Below are 24,521 nucleotides of genomic sequence, written 5' to 3'. Positions count from 1 at the left end.
GCGCTGCTTCTGTGGTTACACGCGTGGATACTGCCCACCAGCGGTCACGCGTGTGTTTGCACGTCAACGACGACGCAAAAGTATAAATGAAAACCGACGCGGAACCTACGCCCGTCGCTGCTACGCCGTAGGACCTACGCACGACTATAACGAGCCCTTTACTTGGCATCTGTCATGTTGTTGAAGCGCAGCACACAACTGAGTTATAAAAAAATTGCACACAATACAGGATCTTCAAGAGGTAACGTTTGTGTGTTTTTTCACATTAAACACTATTGCATTAGCTAACAATGAACAACAGCATTTATTAATCTTATTTCATGTTAATATGCATAATAATGCACAATGCATTATTAATCTATTACCCATTGACTTCCATAGTAGGAAAAACAACTACTGTGGTGTCAATGTGTGCTTACCATTTATTTATTAAAATAACTTCTCTTTTGTTCAACAGAATAAAGAAACTTATACAGGTTTGAAACAACGTAAGGGTGAGTAAATGATGACAACTTTTTCATTTTGGTGTGAACTCACCTTTCAGGGAAATTTTGCAATATGCATTTTTATGAATTAATATGCATTACAGTTACATTATCTTTATTTATTTGAAACATATCACTCAATGTTGACAATTTTTTTAGCACTTAAAGAACAAATAAAATAATCACAAACCATCTGATCTAAATCTAATGTGATATATATATGATACTCTGTAAATGTATAAAAATCGACTCTGAACGTGGTTTGAGTGATTGAAACACAAAACGATTTGGACTCCGTTTACACCCGTTTATAGTTGTGTCTGCTTGTGATTGAATCCCAAAATTATTGTTAACACCAGGTGTATTTACAGGCAAACTTATCACAGATCTGGTATTAACAACTGTGTTGGGATTCGGTCGCAAGTGGACAGCGCTAAATACAGGTCTGTGATGAGTCACAGGAGAAACCTGAGTTCTGCTATTTCACACACACACGCACACACACACACACACGCACGCACGCACGCACGCACGCACGCACGCACGCACACACACACACACACACACACACACACACACACACACACACACACACACATTCGCTGTCTTCAGATCAGATGTTATCTGTCAAGGAGGTATCTGTGGTGTGGACGGTTGATGTGTGAACAGGATAAACAGCAGCAGTGGGTTTAATCCACTGAGCTCAGTCCAAGAGTCGTGTGGATTAGCTGCCTCCGGCTCTCCGAGACTCTTTACTTCTCTGTCACACCTTGAAAGGAGCCTAATTGAGCCAAATCTCATTATTTGGGACCTGGACATTGAGACGATAATCAATTTGGGCTTGGTTGTGTTTAAAAGGATTGTAGTATAGTAGGTACAGATGGAATTGCAGAGTTGATTGCATGAACTGATGGTACACTGTAAAAAATTCTTTGCTTTAAATATATTTCAGTTGAATCAACTCAGAATTACAAGTCATTTTGACTTACTGTTATTTATCTTGACAAGAGAAGAGTTTGGCACAAGTTATAAAATGACGTTGACTTCTTTCAACTTTATTTTATAAGTTATAACAACTCATCAAGAAAATAAATAGATTCAACTAAAACATTTAAGGTAGCAAATTATTTTTTACAGTAAGGATACAAAGGAGTTGTCGCTGGAGCTTTTCATGAATATATTTCTTCTTATTTTTGTGATTTACTGTTTTCTACATAATGTAAAGAACAATGTGTGAAAATATAACCATGATATCTTTAATATTGACTGAGTAAGATCATGTTAAAGATTTTTTTAAAAGGCAGTGCGTCGCGCCTTGCGTTTGCAAGCGTTTAAAGCGCTTTTGGTGTGACTGGCCCTAAATGAGGTTTAAATCTAATGATGAGATTAGGAGCATCAAAGTTTGATTTCACATTGATTTCAATCTTTAACAAGACGTGGCTTTTTATTTTGCTAAGCAACCACCGAGTCAGCTGTCTTGTCAATCAAATATTGAAGCGTGAGCGCTCTTTTGCTGTTAACTGTCATATTAGCAGAAACTTAAAAAGAGGGCGCTTGCTCTGACCTTGTTTGAGGATGAGAGGTGCACAAACACGCAGGAGAGAGGAGACAGTGAGCGAGTGTAGTCCGGTTCTTCAAAGCAACTGTAAACTTCCCTCACCACAACGTAAGGCCCACCTCTCCCCTCATTCGATTGGACAATGGAAAGACGCGAATGACCTCGGGCGCTTCTCCGCTCTCAGCGTTCCTTCAAAGGCGCGTGCTGCGGCCGGCGGCAAAAACCGCAAGGCACTCATGAGCATAAACAGCGCCCATAGAATATCATTCAAATAAGGCGCCTGAAACTGCCATAAACGCTTTTGGTGTGACTGGCCCCTTACACAGCTCTTTGTCCCAGAAAAATTCCATAAAATTAGCAGACAGGCTTCTGTGTGAACACAAACACATCCCGTTAATGTTTTGGGATGGCTCTTTGGAAAAGGACCTGTTAACATTGCCGTAACATACACAGAAAGCATTGTGTGTAAAAAAAATGCAGAAACATTGCTGTAAGGGGCGGCGTGCCGTAGTGAGGACGTGCGTGTCATTGCAACCAGAAGTTATGGTTCAGCTCTTTGACACAGGGATTTAAACGCAGATCAACATTCACGTCTGCAACGTGAATTTGAAATGTCTGCAAACTGGACTAAAGCAAATATCAGGGAGCTTGTCACTATATGCGCTGAAGCTGAGATCATTCACCAACATTACAGAACAGCGCATACACGCTCCTTATGAACAAAAATCCACAAGAGAGAAATTCCGGATAATTAGCAAACTTCAGATGCTATGGGAAAAACCTACCAAGTGCAGGACTTTAAATATGCCACGCGTCTTTACGGGATTTTTACGTTATGTGTGTAAAAGCCCGCACAGATACCAGAAAATCATTGGCAGTGTGAATGAACCAAATATCAAACGACCTTGGAAAAATCCTGGATGCATTTTCCGTGTTTTTCCGTAATCTCTGTGTGACACTTGTGAGACTTTAACCTGGATTTCACAGATAGGATCACATATAAGACAATATATCAAAAATTTAAGAAAAATTACTTTTAGCAAAGTAAAAATAATGTTTCAAACGAATGCTGTCAAAAATTGGAAAAGGTAATGAGATTAGGTTCCACAAAAAAATGTGAGCTACACATACACTGTAAAATTTATATCATATCAATATATATTTTTATGTTACTTTAACTTAATAAATTAAGTTTTTACAATTTCAAGTTTTTAAAATTTCAGCCTGTTTTTCTAAGTTATGTCAACTTATCACAAGTCAAAACTTAAAAAAGTAGGTTGAAATGACTTGCATAATTAAGTTGTTAAAACTTCATGCTGCTTTTTTTACAGTGTAATGTTTTTTGTAATTAAAATTATTTAAAATTTGAAAATAATTAAATTAACTTTTAAGCTTATGTCAACATGAACGTAGTACAGTAAAAAAATGAAAATCTGCCTTTGTTGCTTTAAAAGTTACGGGACACCAAAATGTACCATATTCGCAAGTTTCCGGTTTGAGTGTCACATTTGTCACAAATGCAACTTATTTACTTTAATACCAATTAATGCTTTGAGCAACACATTATTAGTTCATTTCCTCTCTGGTAAAACTTTCAAAGTACTTTCAAAGTCCAAAAAAATGTTAAATATATATATTTTAAATTATCTTTGAAGTCATGACAGAACACCGAAGCACTGCATGATCCATCTGGGGCAGCAATGATGAGCAGGAGGCTTTCATGAAGTTTTCAAGAGAACAAGAAAACTCGCAAAGCCAACATTTTTTAAAGGCCGACCTGATACTTTTATGCAAACCAGCTCTGAATACATAAAAAAGCGCAGGGGTAGAAACCGATTATGGCTATTATGGGCCCAAATCTCGCAAGACGCCAATTCCCAGCGTATCGCGTCTAGCGCATATCCACGCGCCGTCATTTACATGCCTACATGCATATGCAAACAGACGTGAAGATGTACGTGTGGAGCAAGCTGAGCAGGACGTGATGCTTTCGGAAGACTCCTAGAAAGAAAAGAACGCTGGGATTTGGCACGCACCCCCACCGGAGGAGGTTCAGAGCCGCAGTGGGCATAATGAATGAATCACAGAGGGCTGATAAAGATGGAAGACATATTAAAGGTCTATGGAGGGCAGTGACAGGGCTGAGGGATGTGGTCATAGAAAACAACCATCAGTGATCCAGACAGCGATGCAGGGTGAATAAATAACACATTTTCATTTTTGGCAAAGCCACCCCTTTAGAGTTTTTTTACTTATAAGGTTAGTTTGGTCTCATAATCTTATTATGAAATTAGGAGCATCAAATTAAGATTTCAATCAGTGATTTCAATCTTTGACATGACCTCAATATTAAAGATATCAAGGTTATATGTTTACGTTCTTAATATGTAGGATGATTTTAGTAAATCAACAAAAAAAATGACTATAGCTGGGTTATCATTGGCTAATTCACACCTATAGTGTTTCCTATAGTGTTCCTGTAGCTGATAATGAATGGCGCTGGCAACGCCGAGGTCATAGGTTTGAATTCCAGAAAGTGCAGATACTGATAAGATGTAGGCTTATAGAAATACGTTGTTGGTTGCTTTAGATAAAACCATCTGCCAAAAGCGTATATGTAGGGAGGGAGTTAATGTGCACATGCTCCATTGTTGTTCATGGTGCATCCTCATACTGCATTACAATAAATTAAGCCAAGCTGTATGGTATTAAATGCATGGTCATTAAAGGTGTCAGTGTGTTTATGCACAAAAGTGTAAAGGTGCAAAAGTGAGTACTGAAGAAAATCAGCTTTTTGTGAATCTTTAAGGTGTGCATTTTGCTCATAAGAGTGTGTGAAGGTGTGTATAGTTGTGAGCATTGTAGTGTGTCAAAGAGGAGGGTGTGTTTAAGAGCGGGCGTCACTGTAGAAGTATGTGAGAGTGATGTGTGTGTGTGTGATTCTGTTGAAATAATGAACACCTCTGTATGTATGTACAGTATGTGTGTGTGCTGGTAGCCTGTTGGGTAAGCATATGCATGTATCCAATTATGCGTCTATGTGTTGTCAGTGTTGGTGAAGGCATTTGTGTGCGTGCTGCATGAAAACGAGAGGGAAAATGCGCATGTCTGTGCAGGCTAGTGGTTTTTGTGTGTGTGTGTGTGTGTGTGTGTGTGTGTGTGTGTGTTTGTGATAGAGAGAGAGAGAGAGAGAGAGAGAGAGAGAGAGAGAGAGAGAGAGAGAGAGAGAGAGAGAGAGAGAGAGAGAAATGGCTTGGCAGTGATATTTTTCCTGCAGTAATCAGGCAGAGTACAGCTCTGGCCCTGTGTACCTCTCCCTGCCTGTGGTTTGTCCACATGCCTCGTCTCCGCGCAGTGGGGGAGGGTTGCATGTGTGTACGTGTGTATGCGCAGAGTTTTTGGGGTGTTGAGGCCCTGGAAGGGAACAGGCAGATCTTGTTAGCTGGACCGACCCACGGAAACGCAGTCAACAATGCACTAAGAAGAAGCTGATATCAGCCAAGACGCATGAGAATGCAGCAAAAATAAATAAATAAGGTGGCCTAAACTGGCATTTCAACTGTGAATGTCACCAACATTTATTGTTCATAAACTTGATTTGCTCTGTTCATGTAGCCTTGAGTAGAATTCTCAATTTATTTGTTTTGCCAATGTCATGTAAGAATATCAAAAGCGCTTTTACATGACATTAAAGACTTATTGTAAAAAATGAAGATTTTGTTGCTTAGGAGAGGTGATACATTACAAGCAACTTACACATGAGAGCGCGTTTAACATGTTGTCTAAGGAGTCAAAGGGGCTGTTTACACTTGGTATTAAGATGTGTTTTCATCGATCGGATCACAAGTGGACGAGTGAGACACATTACGTTTACACCTGCTATTTAAATCCGTCTCTTTTGTCCACTTTCGACCGCTTCTGTCCTGAATACTGTGAGGGGGTGGTCTGTGAGACGGTGGGCGAGTCATTCAAGCCCGAGCGGGAGTAATTATGAGTTTATATGGACGCAAACTAATTTTATGTCGGAGTCCACTGCTTGTTTAGCAAGTAAACATGCTGCACAGAGTTTTGTACGTGTGTATGTAAGAGCTTTCTCTGAATTTTCAGCGCAATTGATGAAATAGGATCGCGCAACTTTCACACGCTTTCAAAACGAAACTACGGAGATCAGCCGCTTTAGTTTTATCAATGAAAGGCTAAAAATAGCGCTGTTCACCGTATGTTCATGCCAGAAGTCAAAAAAATATGTAAAACTTGTGTTTAATACCTCAGATTAGATAAATGGGCGGAGAGAAGGCGGTCGCGTGTGGCTGTTCGAACACATTCAACCACATATGCGTTCCGCAACTCCAAAGCGATCCGATCGAAAGTGGTTTCGACTACCTCTGGATGTGGTTGAAAGTGGTCGAAAGTGGACGAGCTCAAAACGTTATGAACACCGTTTACACCTGGCATTAACGTCGTCCACTTGTGATCCGATCGACGAAAACACATGTTAATGCCAAGTGTAAACAGCCTCAAAAATAAGTTTAGTATACAAAGCTATGTTTACAGAAAGAGTTGGAGTTTAATTTCAGACATGTTTTTTAAATAAATTTTGTTTCAGATTTGCTTTACATTTCTTAGTAAGCACACAAAGGGGATAATTGTTGATGGACGCTGTTAGAAAAATTGTACAAAAGTGGTCACTGGGATGGTACCCTTTACAAAGGTCTTAATTTGTACCATTTAGGTACCAAACAAATAAAGAGTTTGCTTCCAAAACACAATAAATCCATTTTGACTAATTTCTGTAACAATGTGTTTTCTATAAGTGACATGATGAAAATCACTATTTTCTGTTACAAACTTTCACATAGCATCTTAAGGTTATAATAACATTAAACATTTTAATCCATAATTTGATTTTCAAATATTTATTATAAAAACTGATATTTCTTTCCGCAAAATGCAATGCAAGTTTTTTTTCAAAATGCTATAAAAATTGACTATATAAATGTGCATTCATCTTTGTCATGTTATATTCATTTAGTTGACTAGTGGTATACACTGATTAAAAAATAAACATTAATAGCATTAATCAAAACACTTACTTTGTCATATTAAGGACACTGTCATTGCAGCTGTCATCTTTGTGACGTCGTCACTGAACTTTTTTGACAGCGATCAGCTGTAAAATGTTTTTGTCCTGCTCGATTTTCATTGACTTCGCGCAAAATAATGGAAAGCTTTCATAAGATCCCCTGGGGTCAATGTGTTAGCATGACAGAAGCTTGATGCTGTCGTGTGAGTAGGCATGGGCCGGTTACCGGTTTCAAGGTTTCAAAACCACTAAATGTGATACCGTCTCCAAGGTTTGAACTGTGTTTATACAAAATTCATTAAATCATTAAGTCATGTGATTGATTTGATGTTTACATTTAATATACATTACAAAAATATAGATTTTTGACGGCATATTATAATTTAAAGGCTTTATTTTTACCTGGCATTTGAAAACAACACATTTTAGTGTTGCAATGGCAATTCCACATCACCGTGAAACCGTGGTATTTTGTTAAAGGTTACCGCCAGAATCTTTTATCCATGCCTACGTGTGAGACAGCTGGCATTTTTCCTTCTACCCGAGTGCCATCAAAAGTATTCTTTTGTTTTTGTTTATTGGTTGATCATGAAGTACACAGTAGATGAGGAAAACTAGGATTACATGTTCAAAGCGCCGCCATTGTTTACAATGGGTGGAATAGTGCGTTGTGATTGGTTAAGCGGCTTTATTGCATTCTGCAGAGAAGGAAGATTGGGGTTTGTAGTGGTTTGGAGAAAACATGACAGAATAACACAGCAGGATATCAGATTTTTTGCGTAAAATTAAGAATTTACTTTTTAATATTGACCTGATACAATACTGATTTTAGCTGTAACTCATTTTTTAAATGAAGTTTATCGATTTTTAGAACCAAACTCTTCAAATGTGTACTTTTTGAAAAGGTACTGCCCCAGTGACAGCTTTTGAACAGCTTTTTCAGGTAAAGTATAAAGCATATAATTTAGTAAAAGTATAACACTGTCAGAAAAAGGGTAAAATCTGTACCTTTAGGACCTATTGTGTACTTTTAAATGTACAGTTAAATGTTTTCTACCCCTAACATTAAACTGGTACAAAATTGGTCCTTAAAAGTACACAATAGGTCCTTATAGTATAATATTGTACCCCAAAAGGTGCAAAATTTTAATGCAAAAATGAAAGTTTGAGGATACCACCCCAGTAACAGAAAATGTACAGTTTTGTCCCTTTTTTTCTGACAGTGTAGTTCTGAAAATTGAATGTAAAATATTTTGGGGTTGTATTGTATTTGTGACTTTAGATGGGAAACATCTGATTGTTGCCCCTTTTGAGGTAAAATATTATACCCTAAGGAGCTATTGTGTAACTTTAAATGGGACATATCATGAAAATCAGATTTTTACCATCTTTAAGTGCTATACAGTCCCTCCAGATTATGCGATTGCATGATTTAACGCATCATTTTTTCAATTAAGCCGCACTTTCCCAGCATAAATAGCAGATTTCTGTGCGCAAAATATGCAGGGCTTGCATGATTTCATAATCCCCACATTCTCGTAGCAAAAATCACATATATCTTAGCAGAAAGTGGAAAAATGTTGCATTTACCTCACACATACGCAACCATGTCCCCTGTTGCCATGAGAACATTATGAAGTGACGTGATTATATGACGTGAACATCATTGAAAAGCTGCAAATGTTGAAAACAGTTTTTGTGAGTTCCCGCAGTTTTTGCAAGTGTCCGCAATTTCATCGCATAAAACATTTTTTAAGAAAACGTGTCGCAAGATCAAGGATTTTTGCCCGCAACAATCACAAAAAAACTTTTTCTGGAAGGTCTGACTATAATTGGATCCCCAGTGTTTCTACAAACCTAGAAAATGTGAAAAAGATAAACCCAGTAACTTGGTTTTGGTGAACCATTCTCTGCAAGTATGTGAAAAATAGGTAATTGAAATTTGGCTCTCCTTGTGATGTCAGAAAGGGGTAATACCGCGCCTTAATCTGCACTATCCAACCACAGCACTGCAGTTTAGTGCAGAGATCAGCTCATTTGCATTTTAAAAGACACACCCAAAAATTGAACATTTTTGCTCACACCTACAAAGTGGCAATTTTAACATGATATAATACATTTTCTATGGGGTATTTTGAGCTAGAACTTCACAAATGTACTCTGAGGACACCAAAGATTTATTTGACATCTCAAAAAAGTATTGTGACATGTCCCCTTTAAGAACCAATTTTGCTCATAGGAGGCAGATGTAAGATTATTATTTATTTGTATCATTTTTAAAGTCTGAAGAACCTTCTTCTAACCTTATAAGCAACAGAAAAGTTTTGTGGATGCATGTGTGCAACCAAACAGCCCGACAAAAAACTTGTAAAAACCTTAACTTAAATATACTTTGTAAAAATACTTAGAAGCAAAAGACTTCATCTAATCTCATTGTTGACTAGATTTTGGGATTTTAGATTCCTGTGGTTCATTTGATTCGTGGTAAAATACTGATAATTTGATACAAGAAAATAAGATGTGACATTAAGGAGTCTTTTGCCATCCTTAGACAGAATATCGTTCTCTTGTTCTTCCCCGACAGCTCTAAGTCAAAGAGGCTCTGTTCCATCTACCTACATCACCGAAATGGCATGCGTGGTCCACCACAATGTGGTTGGACTTTTTTATTCGCAAGACTTTTTCTTGCTCTTAGCAATACCTGGTTTTGATTAGTTTGAAACAACGGTGCATTCGGATGAAGAGCGAAACCTCTCTCGCAGGCATATGCAATTCTGCTTTTCTCTTTTACTCTAATTCATATTCTGAGATATGGCATACATGATAAATTCATTAATAATAATTAATTAATTTCCTAATACACATCTGTTATTGTATATCAGAGGGTGCAAAAAAAATCAAAATATTTAGAAAATCGCTTTTAAAGTTGTCCAAGTGACCTCCATCCACTAAAAGTTTTGATAAATTAACGATAAGAAATGTAAAAATATCTACATGGAACATGATCTTTATACTTACTATCCTATGATTGGCATAATCGATCATTTTGACCCATACAATGTATTGTTGGCTATTGCTACACATATTCCTGTGTGACTTATGACTGGTTTTGTGGTCAAGGGTCACATATACGTATTTTTCTTTGTCCTTACAGTATATTCTGTTGTCTTGTAATTTATTGTCTGTTACTCCATGTTCTCGTCCGATTTCTGTGCAACACTTTTGTGTAAGTTAATCCTTAAGTGAGAACATACAGAAGAAAAAAATCACACCGGTAGCAATGTTATTATGTGTTAACTGTAGTTCTCGAATAGGCAGACAATGAGATGTTGTAATGCGGCTGTCTTTTTATTTTAATTCAGTAGGAACAAGTGGGACGGTGAGCTGTAATGATTTCTTGCTTGCCGTTGTCTCTGCTGTGATTCTGTGACATCACCCACTCAAATTTCAGGCCGCAAAAACTCTCAGCGACTGCGAAAAGCCGTAAACACAGAAGATTAGGTCAGAACCGCTTTCATAACCACTTTCATGACCTCTTTACGCCTTCCTTCACTGACTCTCTCTTTGTCTCGCTCTTCTGTCTCAATGTACTCCCACAGCACCTGACTCTTTAAAACCCTTTTCCAAGGTCAGGTTTCCATGCTCTTAATTTCAGTATTCTCATTTATAAGATGTTTACCTGTAGTGCATCAATTAAAGGAACAGTACTCCTAAAAATGAAAAATCAAGCACTTTCATATCGTTCCAGTCATGAGTTAACCTCTTCTGTGTAAGTCAAAGGTAGATACTTTAAAGGGGCATGTATACCAAGACGTTTGCGCCAGCGACCCGTGTATGTTTTTAATTGTTTCTATGGGAGCGGTATGCTTTTCAAAAATGGCAGCAGCTGGTGGTTCTTTTCGCGCTGAGCGCCCAGATGAAAAATGTTTAACTTTGGGTAAAAAGCTTAGCTCGTCAATGTCACATGGCTGTCCAATCACAGTGGAGGAGGAGTGGGACAAATATCACAACAACCAACTGGCGCATTGTTCAACGACTGATAAACAAAGCAGAAGTATCATACAGAAGCAACCAAAGCAAACCACCACGTTTGAGGCGTCAAAATTGCGTCTACCGCGCCTAGTTTGCCGCTTGAACAGTTTGAATGCATTCGCCGCGTCAGAGGCCAAATTCGCTTCTTGTGGGAGGGGCAAGTGCTATGCGGTTGTCTGTTTGCGAAATGGCAGATGTTGATTGTGCATTTATCGAGAGAGTTACCGGTTTGTATTTAGTCACCTTACTATAGGGGGAAAATAAACGGCGCGGGTCGATAAACGTCACGTGACTCAAAAGTGAAATGTGTATTTACAACTTACCAGGTTGCCCAATGTCCTCACAAATTTTCAAATTCAAAAAAACTCAAATTTCATAAAACTCAAATGTTTCAACTCGGGCGTCAGCTGCAAATTCGCGTCAAATGCAAAATGCACAAAAAGCACCATTCATTGCATGGTGTGAACTAGCATGAGCTAACAATCGGCTTCCGCCTACTGTTTTCAGGCATGTTTAAACCAACATGATCTAACGGAAAGTCGTGTTATAGTCACGCAAAATTGTATTAATTTATTCCTGTCCATGGCATGAAATTCAGCTTTTTTCGGTGCCTTGAGCACGAATGTCTTTTTCATGACACTTGCATGAATTTCTATAAATAATTTCTTGTGTCCGTGTCCCGACTTTTTTTTCCATTTAATTTAATGTATTGTTTTCTCATTGTTTCCCCCCCATTTTTTAAAATCATTGTCGCTTGGAGTTGGGTTTAGATTTGGGGTTTGGGTTAGTATGTAATTTTATGTATTGGTTTCTACATGTTTTTCTTCCGCTTTTAAAACTATTCTCGCCTGGAGTTGGGGTTAGAGTTGGTGTTTGGGTTAGGATGTCAAAAAATTTAACAGAACATGATTCTAACCCCAACCCCAAGCAACAATGGTAAGAAAATAGGACAAAACTATGAAAAAACAGTAATGAAACGAAAAAGAAAGTCTTGCCACAAACACGCGAAACTATTTATAGAAATTCAGTGTCACAAAAAAGACATTTGTGCTCAAGGCACGAAAAAAAGGTGCATTTTGTGCCATGGACACAAATAAATTAATCAAATTTTGTGTGACTACTATAACATGACTTTCTGTGAGATCAGTTTGGTTTAAAGTGCTTTGGTGTACACTCTCGCTAATATTTTAATAATAATGATCATAATAATGATTAATACACTGCAAAAAATGACCTTCTTACTTAGTATTTTTGTTTTCGTTTTCAGTACAAATATCAAAAAATTCTTAAATCAAGATGTATTTTCTTGATGAGCAAAATGACCTAAGAAAACCTATACAATTCAAGTAATTTTGTGCTTAAAACAAGCAATGGGGTAAGAATTGTTTTTCTTAAAGTTTTTAACAAAAAAAATCTTCCCCATTGGCAGATTGTTCAAACAAATTCACTTTAAATTTTGTAGACTCAGCAATAAAATGCATCTTAATTAAAGAATTGATATACTGAAAACAAGACAAAAATACTAAGTAACAAAGTTTTTTCAATAAAAAGAATTTTTCGTATTTTTGTCTTGTTTTCAGTAAAAATATCAAAAATTCTTAAACTAAGATGCTTTTTCTTGATGAGCAAAACGCCCCAAGAAAATAAGTCTAGCTTTGAGACCAAAAATATCTAATTTAAGTCATTTTGTGACTTAAACAAGCAAAACAATCTGCCAAAAATGTTCAAGATTTTTTTGCTTACCGATTGGCAGATTTTTTTTGCTTGTTTTATGCACAAAATGACTTAAATTAGATATTTTTGGTCTAAAAACTAGACTTATTTTTTGGGTCATTTTGCTCATCAAGAAAAAGCATCTTAGTTTAAGAATTTTTAGATATTTTTACTGAAAACAAGACAAAAATACTAAGAATTATTTTTCTTGAAAATAATTTTTTGCAGTGTGTTGAGCGGTCGGGTCAGATTTCATGGATGGTAAATGTCAGTTTATTTCACATTTAAGTGTCGACCACACTATGCCAAGGTATAATCTATGCATCCTTACTTCATTTTCTCTATACAAATATATAGTGTTATTATGGCTGTGCTTATACCAAAGCAAACTCACTTTAGCCAGCCTGTCAATCAGCAGATCGTGGTTTTCTGGTTTTGAGTCTGTTTGGATAGTCTCTATTGAAGAAGAGTTTCTTTAACACTAACAATTACAGGCTGCAGAGGAGAAACAGGCAATGAGGGGGATGGGGTGTTTTTTGGGGGGGGGGGGGGGGGTTGGCTGATAGCAGGGAGGCATTAGCATTTGTAGACTGCAATTATGTGCAATTTTCCAACAGCGGCGAAATTAGAAACCAAACAAAACAAGGGGCCAAGTAGACTGTGTGGATTAGCTCCTTACTGACACATCTGATACAGTGAAGAGAATAAGATGAGGAGATGCAGGGCAGGGGATGTTGTTAGCGATATTATCCTACATGCAAATATTGACAAACAGGAGCGTCTACAGACAGGTCGGACCGCGTGGCAATTGAAGTACAATGGACTCATAAAGCACATTGGAAGGGTTGAGGAGGTGCTTTTCAATTGTGTCGCTATACATTCAATGCCTGCCACTGGTTGTGGCTGTTTTAGCTGTGATGAAAAAAGGACCTTTGTTTTACTCTCCTGTGGTTATCTGGTGAACAGGGTTATTTGTAAATTACACAAAGGCACCTTTACACGACAACAATAGTAAACATGGAACATAAAACAATAAAAACTGAACTTGCACATACTTGCATTTCTAATTCACGTATACACACACCACAATATTGTCAAAACGATCTGTGTTTACATGGATCTGCGAAAATGGATATAAATGCTGTGTTTTGCATGCCAGGCTAGTAGATGGCAATGTTACAAAGATGCCTCATTCAACCATTCCATATATGCGTGCCGTTGATGGAGCATCTAGGTATATTTACTATATACTGTATATTAGGGGTGTCCATACGTCGATCGCCATCGACCAGTCGATCGCAAGGGCAATGCCGGTAGATCGCACATAAGTTAACTGCTGCTTCACGTGCAAAATTAGCATTATGGTCTTAAAATACTTGCGTGTTTCACAATTACTCTAAGTTGCTGCGCCTTTCTTCTCAGATGTGTTTATATAAATCTTATGCCAGGCCGCTGCAGCTCAGTCGTCTAACTTCCGCAATTCACCAGGATGCGCATTCTTGCCTTCACCCAGGAGCTGATCCATGCACACGGTGTGTGTGTGCGAGCAAGCAAACGAGAGAGAGAGAGGGCGATGCAGCGTAGCGCTAATTTATATGCTACTAATACTGTTGTCATTTTCTCTAAACCGCATCTCCGCTATTTTAAGGAATACTTGACATACTCAATGATTTTTTTAACTCCTCAAAAAGAATAGAGTAATGGTAACAACCCTAAATTCAAAGTAGAGGTATAGTCCTAACAAGCATTTTAAGTGTTATAAAAAATAATTAACTGTGTTTTTTAGCAGGTAGATCTTGTGGGCTGTATCATTTTAAAAGTAGATCGCCATACAAAAAAGTCTGGACACCCCTGCTGTATATTGTCTTTTAAAACGCATGGGTGTGCTGCTTTCATTAACATGCATCAGAGATTAACTTTTTAAACACCAAAAACATCTTCGCTGCTTCGTAAAATGAAGATTGAATCACTGTAGACACATGATGTAGCATCTAGGTATATTTGTATCTATAGTTGTCAATTAAAACCTATGTGTATGCTGCTTTTGTTAATATGCATCAGATATTAACTTTTTGAGCATCAAAAGCATCTTCGCTGCTTCATGAAATGAATTTAAATTACTGTAGACACATGATGGAGCCTCTAGGTATATTTATATCTATGGTTGTTGTTTAAAACATATCCGTATGCTGCTTTTGTTAATATGCGTCAGAGATTAACTTTTTGATCATTAAAAAACTATTCGCCGCTTCATGAAATGAATATTGAATCACTGTAGACACATGATGGAGCATCTAGGTATAATTATATCTATGGTTGTCATTTAAAACACATTTGTGTGCCGCTTTTGTTAATACGCATCAGAGATTAACTTTTTGAGCACCAAAAGCACCTTCGCTGCTTTATGAAATTAATATTAGATCACTGTAGACACATGATGTAGCATCTAGGTATATTTATATCTATGGTTGTTGTTGTTTAAAACACATGCATGATCTGTTTTCGTTAATAAGCATCAGAGATTAACTTTTTGAGCACCAAAAGCATCTTGGCTGCTTCATGAAATGAAGATCAAATCACTGTAGTCACATGGACTATTTTAACGAAAAGTTGTATGAAAAGTAAAATAAGTTGCCTTGATAGTTGTGAAGAGTTGCATTGCTGTCTATAGTGGCTCAGAAAGCTCAGTATTCATCAAAAATATCTTCAGTTGTGTTCCAAAGATGAGCGAAGGTATTACGAGTGTGGAACGACACCAGGGTGAGTAATTAATGACAAAATTATCATTCTGGGGTGAACTAACGCTTTAGTAAATGCATTCGCTAACATCAACTAACAATAAGCGAAATATTATTTTTCAGCATTAGGATCATTTTGATCCCTTACAAGACATTCTATCGCAAACATGTCTCATTGTGCCAACAAACATGCCTTTGCAACATTTCTCATTCTTTTATAAACAGAAAAGAGAATGAAGTAGGTTATCCAGCTCATGAGCAGAGAACCGTTCCAACTGCAATCAACGATCTGTGATCGCTCCTTTGAGAAAACGGGCAGGTGCGAAAAACAAACAAGCATCAGAGAAACGAAGCCAGCTCAGTGAACCACATACACAGTAAAACCCGTGAACAGCTCCAGAGAGGAAAGGGAAATGAGGTAATTAGATAGGGTTTGGTTGAGAGGTCTGGTCTCAACAACCACTCAGCTATGGCTAAAGGTTGTGCCTTCAATGACATCTGGACAGCAGTGATTAAAAAGCCGGTGTGTAAATAATCCCATCAAACAGGAACAACATAACAACCCGTGTTTAATCTCTAATTAGCCTGGCTCCTCCCCACCTTCAAAATCTGCATTAATTAGATGCCTGCTAATGTGTAACCACCTCCACTCATGTTCGCCTGTAGCTATGAATTTAAGCAGTTGAGCGCTCTCAAATGAAACATTGGGCTTTAGACAAGTTCACAACCTGTCTGAGATTTTCTTGTTTTAGCTGGAGGGTGGAGATTTTGTGTATTCCACAATTTCCTAATTGCAGAATGATCAAAGTCGAGATGTTTAAGGATCAAAAACAGATCATTGGATTAATGTGCATGCAATATGTACATTATATTTAACAATTCCAGCAACAAAGGCATTAGAAGCTAAAATTATAAAATCATTGGATTTATTTTCCATCCTATTTACGACAAAAAGCATCCATCATTCAGGCAGGAAACAGCAGTCTTGACTGAAACATAAAACGTCCAATCACAGTTGTTTACTTTTTGCCTTTTCATTTAGTGGTGAATATGAAAATTGGACTTGTTTCTGTAGCTTAAAGGTATAGCAGAAGATTTTCTTTTTCCGGGTGGATCATCAAGACTGGTCATCCCAGTTGTCAATCATTCTAGTGATATGTTGACGTAAGGCCGTCGTACAGGTTCCTATGTTCGCTTTCTATGCGCACTTTTAGGTGGATATGTGTAGTGGTCTACGGTTTCAGCCATTCATTGAAGCTCGTGTTCTCATCGTGTTTTTTCAAAATGTCTGAAGGTCGCAACAAAGTATCTATTGATTGTATGACAAGAAGAAAAAGGCTTATTTTTGAGTATTTTTGGGAGACTATTTCACACGCTGGCGTGCGCTAAAAGCACATATTGGTCTTCCCACGTGAAGTTTCTACTCAACAGGTAAAGTTTGGCATGCTATTTGGCGAAATCTATTTAAAATCACTGCAAGTAAAAGTTGATATAAGCTATGATTAGGGATGCTAGCCAGGAACCGCGCAGACACGGTAAACACGCCGACAGCAACTTGTAAACAGAGCGAAGAGAAGAACTAGGCTCGTGCATGCTCTCTCATGCACACGTTTAATAGGCGTTCCTTCTCTGAAGCAGGTAGAGTGTTGCGCATGTGCATTTTTTTTTTTGTGGAGGGGCGGTTCTTTTCAAAAATTCGGGAAAATCTTCCGCTATACCTTTAACTGGTAGAGCATTGTGTTAGTCATGGGTACGATCCCAGGAACACATATACTGATTAAATGTATAGCTTGTAATGCGCTGTAAGTCAATTTGGATAAAAGTAACTCCAGCTAAAAATAAATAAATAAAAACTATTCTAGTGTGCTTGTTTATATGCATGCACTTTTATCCACATTGATTTTTATATTATCAGCAAATTATGATCCATTTTTCACGCGTACGTGAGGGTCCGATTACAATGCAAGTGACGCAACTTTTGTCATCGTAAGAGTGCGCGTGCACCGCCAGATTTTTGAAACTCCACGTACATTGTACATATAGGTTGTGCATGCGCATACAGGAGAATGTAGTATGTAGCCAAGATGCATTTCATTTTGTCACAATGCGCATGCGTCGAACGTCAGTGTACCTGTATGAGTCAAATAAACTATGCTTTGCAAGGCTGTGCATTTGACCGTGTGCGTACGTTTGCGTACACGTAAAAAAGAGGCTAATCTCGAGGCTTAAAGGAAAACAAAACAAAATAAAAGTGGCGGTTTTCGAAATAAAAAATTATAACTATATTGTATGGTGGAAGAGCACTTAGGCCATGTTTACATTCGAGCATTTGCGTTTTTAAACGGCATTTTAAAATGAAAACGATCCTCGTTTATACTGGCATTTTAAAAAGAATCTTCATCCACACTATACACCACCATAAACGCATGAAACATGACCAATCACGTAACTGGGCATGCGCATAAAAGTGTAAAATAACTTATTACTCTAATACTAGCTTACCTTTGCACGTTTATGCAGGGGTGTGCGATATTGACAAAAAGTCATACATGGGTCCTTTGCTGGCAACTATAACAGACACTATTTTTAAACCTATAAAAATGTGTTTGGGAAAGTATTATACTGTTCTATTTCCCCCCTACAACATATTAATATGATTAATAGGTTAATTTTGATTTTATAACTAAACAGAAAGGTCTTTATGATTTAAAAAGAAAGCATTCAAGTGAACAGTACTAAACAGTAGCGAACTTGAAGCAAAAATAAATTTCAGCAAATGCAAACTTCAATCAAGCATAGTAAGAGGTGAAGTATTGCTTTAGCCTACCAGAAATGCTTATTGCATTAATTTTTAAAAGTATGCGAGGTCCGTGCACGTCCTCCGCTAGCAACACACAAATAGCTAAAAGCAAAAGCGCCTAAACGAGCATTATATTAATGACGTTGAGTATATTGTTTTTATTAATTTAGATTCACAAAACGTATCAACAAAACATCGATTAAAATTAAGAGACAAATTATCTGAAACGAAATTCATTTTAAAGGAGCAAACAAAACTTACATTAAACTGGAAAATAATGTCTGACCCATTACAATTCTCCCTTCATATTGGCCTTTACAACGCCTATATGGCGTTTAAAATTACAGTCTATCTTTCGTAAGCTAACTAAATTTAAACAAAACATAAACACTTATACTGTTCTAGCTCCCCCTACAACATATTAATGATTAATAGGTTAATTTTGATTTTATAACTAAACAGAAAGGTCTTTATGATTTAAAAAGAAAGCATTCAAGTGAACAGTACTAAACAGTAGCGAACTTGAAGCAAAAATAAATTTCAGCAAATGCAAACTTCAATCAAACATAGTAAGAAGTGAAGTATTGCTTTAGCCTACCAGAAATGCTTATTGCATTAATTTTTAAAAGTGTGCGAGGTCCGTGCACGTCCTCCGCTAGCAACACACAAATAGCTAAAAGCCAAGCGCCTAAACGAGCATTATATTAATGACGTTGAGTTTATTGTTTTTATTAATTTATATTCACAAAACTTATCAACAAAACATCGATTAAAATTAAGAGACAAATAATCTGAAACGAAATTCATTTTAAAGTAGCAAACAAAACTTACATTAAACTGGAAAATAATATCTGACCCATTACAATTCTCCCTTCATATTGGCCTTTGCAACGCCTATATGGCGTTTAAAATTACAGTCTATCTTTCGTAAGCTAACTAAATTTAAACAAAACATAAACACATTAAACACAACAATACTCAAACATTAATATAAAACAGACATTATCTATAAGGATACAAGTTAAAACAATCTGATATAGCGTTTATAATAGCTGGTTGGTAGATGTACTATTTTTGGCAAAACCTCCGTTGCAAACCAACATTTACATGAATAAAATAATTTTTACTTTGAAAATGATGCGCTGTCACGTTAACGTCAGATGTTCGTTTACATAAGACTCCGTCTACGTTCATTTACACTCAGAGCAACGTCTGAGTTCTCAAACTAAAACAGGGTCTTCAGCGTTTGCGAACGAATCCGTTTATGAGGGTCGAAAACGGTGATGTAGTGTAGATGAAAGGCGTAAACGTAGCAAAAGTAACGCGTTTTAAAGCATAAACGCATTAATGTAAACATAGCCTTAGTTTGCAGCACTTCGACCTCGGGCGCAGTAAGGTCATCTCTTCTGAGAACTTACTAAAACTTCTGAAGTCAGTGGCCGGTTGCATAAAACTTCAAGACTAGTCTTAAAAGTTTGTCGTGAATTTTTTTCTTCAAGACTGATCATAATTGTTTTAAGTATGTTACATAGAAAGGTAGATTGGTCTAATTTAAATCCAAATAATAAGATCGATTAGCCCTAACTAATTGCTAGTTGGTCAGAATCATTCTTAAGACGCAGTCTTAACGTCATGGCTATGTTTATGCAACCGGCCACAGGAGTTATGATGCAGGGTTCCCACGGGTCCTTGAAATCCTTGAAAGTTTGTGAATCTGGGGGAAAAATGCAAGGCCCTGGGAAGTTTCTGAAAATATACGTATATAAATACAGGTCATTGAAAGTGCTTGAATCTATTTTATGCAAAAAAATTTCTGGGGGAAAAACATATTCCCTGTGTAGTGTAGGATAATATCATAAAAATTCTAGACTTTTAAAGCACACGTGCTAAACTGTTCGCTTTAAATGCTTATACCTTCTGTATACGAATGTTGATTCATACCAAAATGCTTTTTTGCCTAGTTGTGTTTGACACATGAAAACGTCTCGGGTTACATATGTAAATCTTGTTCCCTTAGAAGGGAACGAGACGCTGCTTCTCCCTTTCCATACTTCCTGCGTCCCTGTAACGCCGTCTTTGACAATATTTCAGATAGTGATATACTTCCTGGCTCCCGCGTCACCCTGTCTTTGTTGTTAAGCCTCACCTTTGGTTGAAGTTGATATTCACATTCAGACGCACTTACCCCTGGAGGCATCCCCAAAGTGTCACCACAGTGACGCAGCGGGAGTTCCCTCGGAAGGGAACTGTAACAATTTATCTTAAAAAGGTAACACAATGTAACCTTGTTCTCACTTGAAATGTGTCCCCACATTTACTCCTTGAATTTGAGGGAATTGGAAGGTGTGGGAACCCTGTGATGTTACTGCGCCCAAGGTTGAAGTGCTACAAACTAAGTGCTCTTCCGCCATACAATATAGTTCTCATTTTTCATCCACTTAGAAAATCAGCACGTTTTATTTTGTACCACCATACTTATTCGTGTAACTACTCATGCAACAGTCTTTAAATAGGGAAAACATGGAAGTGTTTGGTGGCTTCTAAATTCATTCCTGTTTGGATCCTAATGAATGAATGGTGCTAGGCTAAATGGACGCGCTATACACACTTCAGTGCACGCATTGAGAAAAGAGAGGTATGTATTAATTTGTCTAAGGTGAGGGAAGAACATAGTAAAATATTGAAAAACTGTGGTGTTTTCCTTTAAGGGTGGTCTTAAGAAATCAAACCCATGACCTATGCACCGTTAACAGTAACTACAGCATTGCTGTCCAGAAATTAGACCTCCTTCTGAATCTCCACCAAGAAGAGCATATATACAATTTCAAGATTTCATTTTCTCACAAAATTAGTGTATAAGGCATTCTTTTTGTCATCGAAAATGATCCTCAAGTGTGCAATTTGGATAATTCAGCTGTTCAAAAAAGGGTCCTAGAGAGAAAAAAACCTATTCCTCTCGAGCTATAGTGCTATCGTATTGACTGCAAATATGTTAATACCCCCATGTCATGCTGACAAAGTCTTGTACCCCTTCTGCTTTTGGTTTAGTTATGTATCTTAGCTCTATCTCAATAATTTCACACCAAATGGGATGCAGTAAATCTTCATATCCTTATGGAAATGTTGCATCCTTTTGTTTTGCATTGTTGCCCTAAATTGCCACCTTCAGCTTAGTAAACTAGAATAGGCTGTACAATTATTTTTGATTTATCTATTTGGACATAACCCAGCATATTGAGTTGATTATTGTCATGCATGCTCCAGATTCCGATGGAAGTTTGCGGTCTCATTATTGCATATGGACAATTCAGTGGGATGTCCTCTACTCGAACATTGTTTTTTATTAAACGGGTACCATTTTTAATTTGCTATCCATTCTGTATCATTGTCGCAGTAATGGGTTTACAGAAGAGAAATTATGCTTTAGCGCATACAGTGAGACAGATTGGCAGATAAAGAGATAAATAGACAGCTATGGTATAGGGGCTGGGGGCGGTCATGTAAAACATGTTAAGCATGTTAAGATTGCATGTAAGTGTAGAAAGAAACGGGGAAAGGCTTTGAGATGTTTTACAAAACAAAAAAAGTGATATATTGACAATATTTATCTTTCTCTAGATTTCTTAAAGAGACAGTACACCCAAAAAAAAAAAAAAAAGATTCTTCTTCATTTATGTAACACAAAATATGTATAATACATACTGTAAATATATACTGTAAATACATAAATCTTCAGTTTTTTGTCATTTTTAAGTTTGACAACTCCAGTCCCACTTTCATTATATAGAAAAGCATGGATATTCTTTAAAAATTCCCTTTAAAAAAACTAAGTCATACAGATCATTTTCATAAAACAACAATTATGCCCGAAGCCCAGAGAAAGTCTCTATCAACAAATGAGAAGGGCCAGTTGTAAGTAATCCTCACAGACTGCTACCACTCTGCGTTATTCCCTATCTCTAGCTTCTAATCTACACCGGAGCGCCGGATCTCTGCGGGTCACAATCCCTCTGCGATTCCTGCAGTGCCCCTCCCCCAAGCGGAGTAATTGGACACAGCTTCAACAGAGCCAGCACATCTTTTTTTTTTTCGGTTTTAGCACGGCAACCACTAGAATTAAAAGAAAGCCTCTCTCTCTAGCAAACGAAGAGGAAAGCAAGACAGAAATAGAGGTGTTAGGGGTCGTTTTAACCTTTGTTGTTGGTACGGTGTATTCTGTGCTACAGCTACCATCCATTACAAACACACACACACACATCCGTCTGTATTTTATTAAGGCTATTTCCACATATCTCGGCTGCCAACGAGGCAGCTCCATGCCCGGGAGCTATTAAACCATTAGGTGACCACAACATACAATCACACCCTGAGAGTAGAGGTCTCCAAGTGACCTATCAGCCCGTGTGTATCGAATTGAAGCATGTTAGGCGGCCCAGCAAATGCCTGAGTTCTGGTTAGAAAGCTCAGTGAATTGACGTTGGTGGGTCTTATTACGTTAAAGACCCAATTAAATCGCTTGAAAGTTAAGTTTTCTTTATCACGTAAACGTATTGGCTTAAAACAGGAAGTTGGACATCTTTTTTTCAAATGGAAAATACCAATTAGTTTTTGGAACACAACAATAAAATCCACTCCAATTGGCGTCGCTTCAATTACAATTAAGACAGAATTGCACCGCTACAGCTGACAAAATGAGCAATTTATACCAAATGGCGGTCTTATCACATGGTCATGTTCTTATTGTAGATAGTATTGCAATAGAGAATGGATCTGGATGTGAATATTGCTGCTGTGATCAATAGTTTTGGTCTGGAAAAGAGAGACTGTACATTTTAAAGATCTGTTAAAAGATCATTCTGTCAACTTTTATGAGTACACTTGCTTATGTATGGCCTCAATGTCGAAAGACTAAGGGGGCGTGCACACCAAAGCTTTTAAACGCGACTGAAAACGTCTGGACAATGCCGAATGCTGAGCGCTTTGGGAGCTGTGATACTTTAGCTGTGAGCCGGTTGGTTGCTGTGATAATGCCCTGCCCGTCCTCCACTGTGATTGGACGGCCGTGTGAGAACTGACATTGACGAGCGGAGCTTTTCACCCAAAGTTGAATATTTTTCAACTCTCGGCGCTCAGCACTGAGCGCGGAAAAAATGCAGAGCGCCGGTTTTCAGCGCGGAAGAAACCCGCTAGCTGCTGGCTTATTTGAAAAATGCAGAGCTTCCATTGGAAACAATTGAAAACATAAGCCAGCCGCGGGCGTAAAAGCTTTGGTGTGCACGCCCCCTAAAGGACACAAAACTCCAACTGTGATTTAATGTGGGAGGGATTAGTGCTATGTAAAAATGTCATTCTCTTCTACTGACAAACAGTTCTTATTCCTGGTTGCAACAGTGAAGATTCAGCAATGCGCCATTACACAAGGATAATCATTCTTGCTTATAATTTCAAGCGCAGCATCTTTCTGCTGGTGCGTCTTTGCGCAGGAGAATGTGTGTTTGAGAGAGAGAGAGAGAGAGAGAGAGAGAGAGAGAGAGAGAGAGAGAGAGAGAGAGAGAGAGAAGGATATGCATAGTAAGATGGTATTGCTGGTGTGCAGAACATCTATCATTTCTGTCTGTGATTAATGAATGTCCTGGGAAAGACTGCAGAGAAAAGAAGGCAATAGATTAACACTGGACTATTCTCAGTCAAGTGACCTAAAAACACTAAACATTAAAGACCTCCCTGTATGTGCTTATCCGTCTGTCTGTCTGTCTGTCTGTCTCTATCTATCTATCGGTATATATGTTTATCTGTATATCTATCTGTCTAAGATACAAACAGAAAATACAGGAAATATGTACAAAAAAATATATTTTCCGGACTAAACGTCTTCTTTATTTAAACACATCTTGAGCGGTTTTTAGCAGAATGAAGTAAAATAGTAATTTCTTTAAAATGAGAAATTAGGATTTAATTTTATTTAGGTTTAAGAGATCCTGCAGTTCCCTGCTACTGCTCAAGTGGAAGGGGAGTTTACCCTAAAAACTTGACACATCAGCTTACATTTTTATACAGTTTTTAATACTATATATACATTTCCTCTATTATATGGATGCATTCTAAGAGACTG

General features: G+C 37.6%; 1 protein-coding gene across 1 annotated transcript in view; it reads left to right on the top strand.

Annotated features, from left to right (window-relative positions):
- The first annotated feature begins 476 nt into the window (after positions 1 to 476).
- ssbp4 (single stranded DNA binding protein 4) overlaps positions 477 to 24,521 on the top strand; it is a 107,922-nt gene continuing 83,877 nt past the window's right edge. The window contains exon 1 of the mRNA XM_065246579.1: positions 477 to 494. The gene's annotated coding sequence lies outside the window, so the exon portion shown is untranslated. The remainder of the gene's footprint in view (positions 495 to 24,521) is intronic.

Source organism: Paramisgurnus dabryanus, chromosome 24, assembly GCF_030506205.2.
Source record: "Paramisgurnus dabryanus chromosome 24, PD_genome_1.1, whole genome shotgun sequence".
NCBI lineage: Eukaryota > Metazoa > Chordata > Actinopteri > Cypriniformes > Cobitidae > Paramisgurnus > Paramisgurnus dabryanus.
This window is presented reverse-complemented; position numbering and strand designations above follow the sequence as displayed.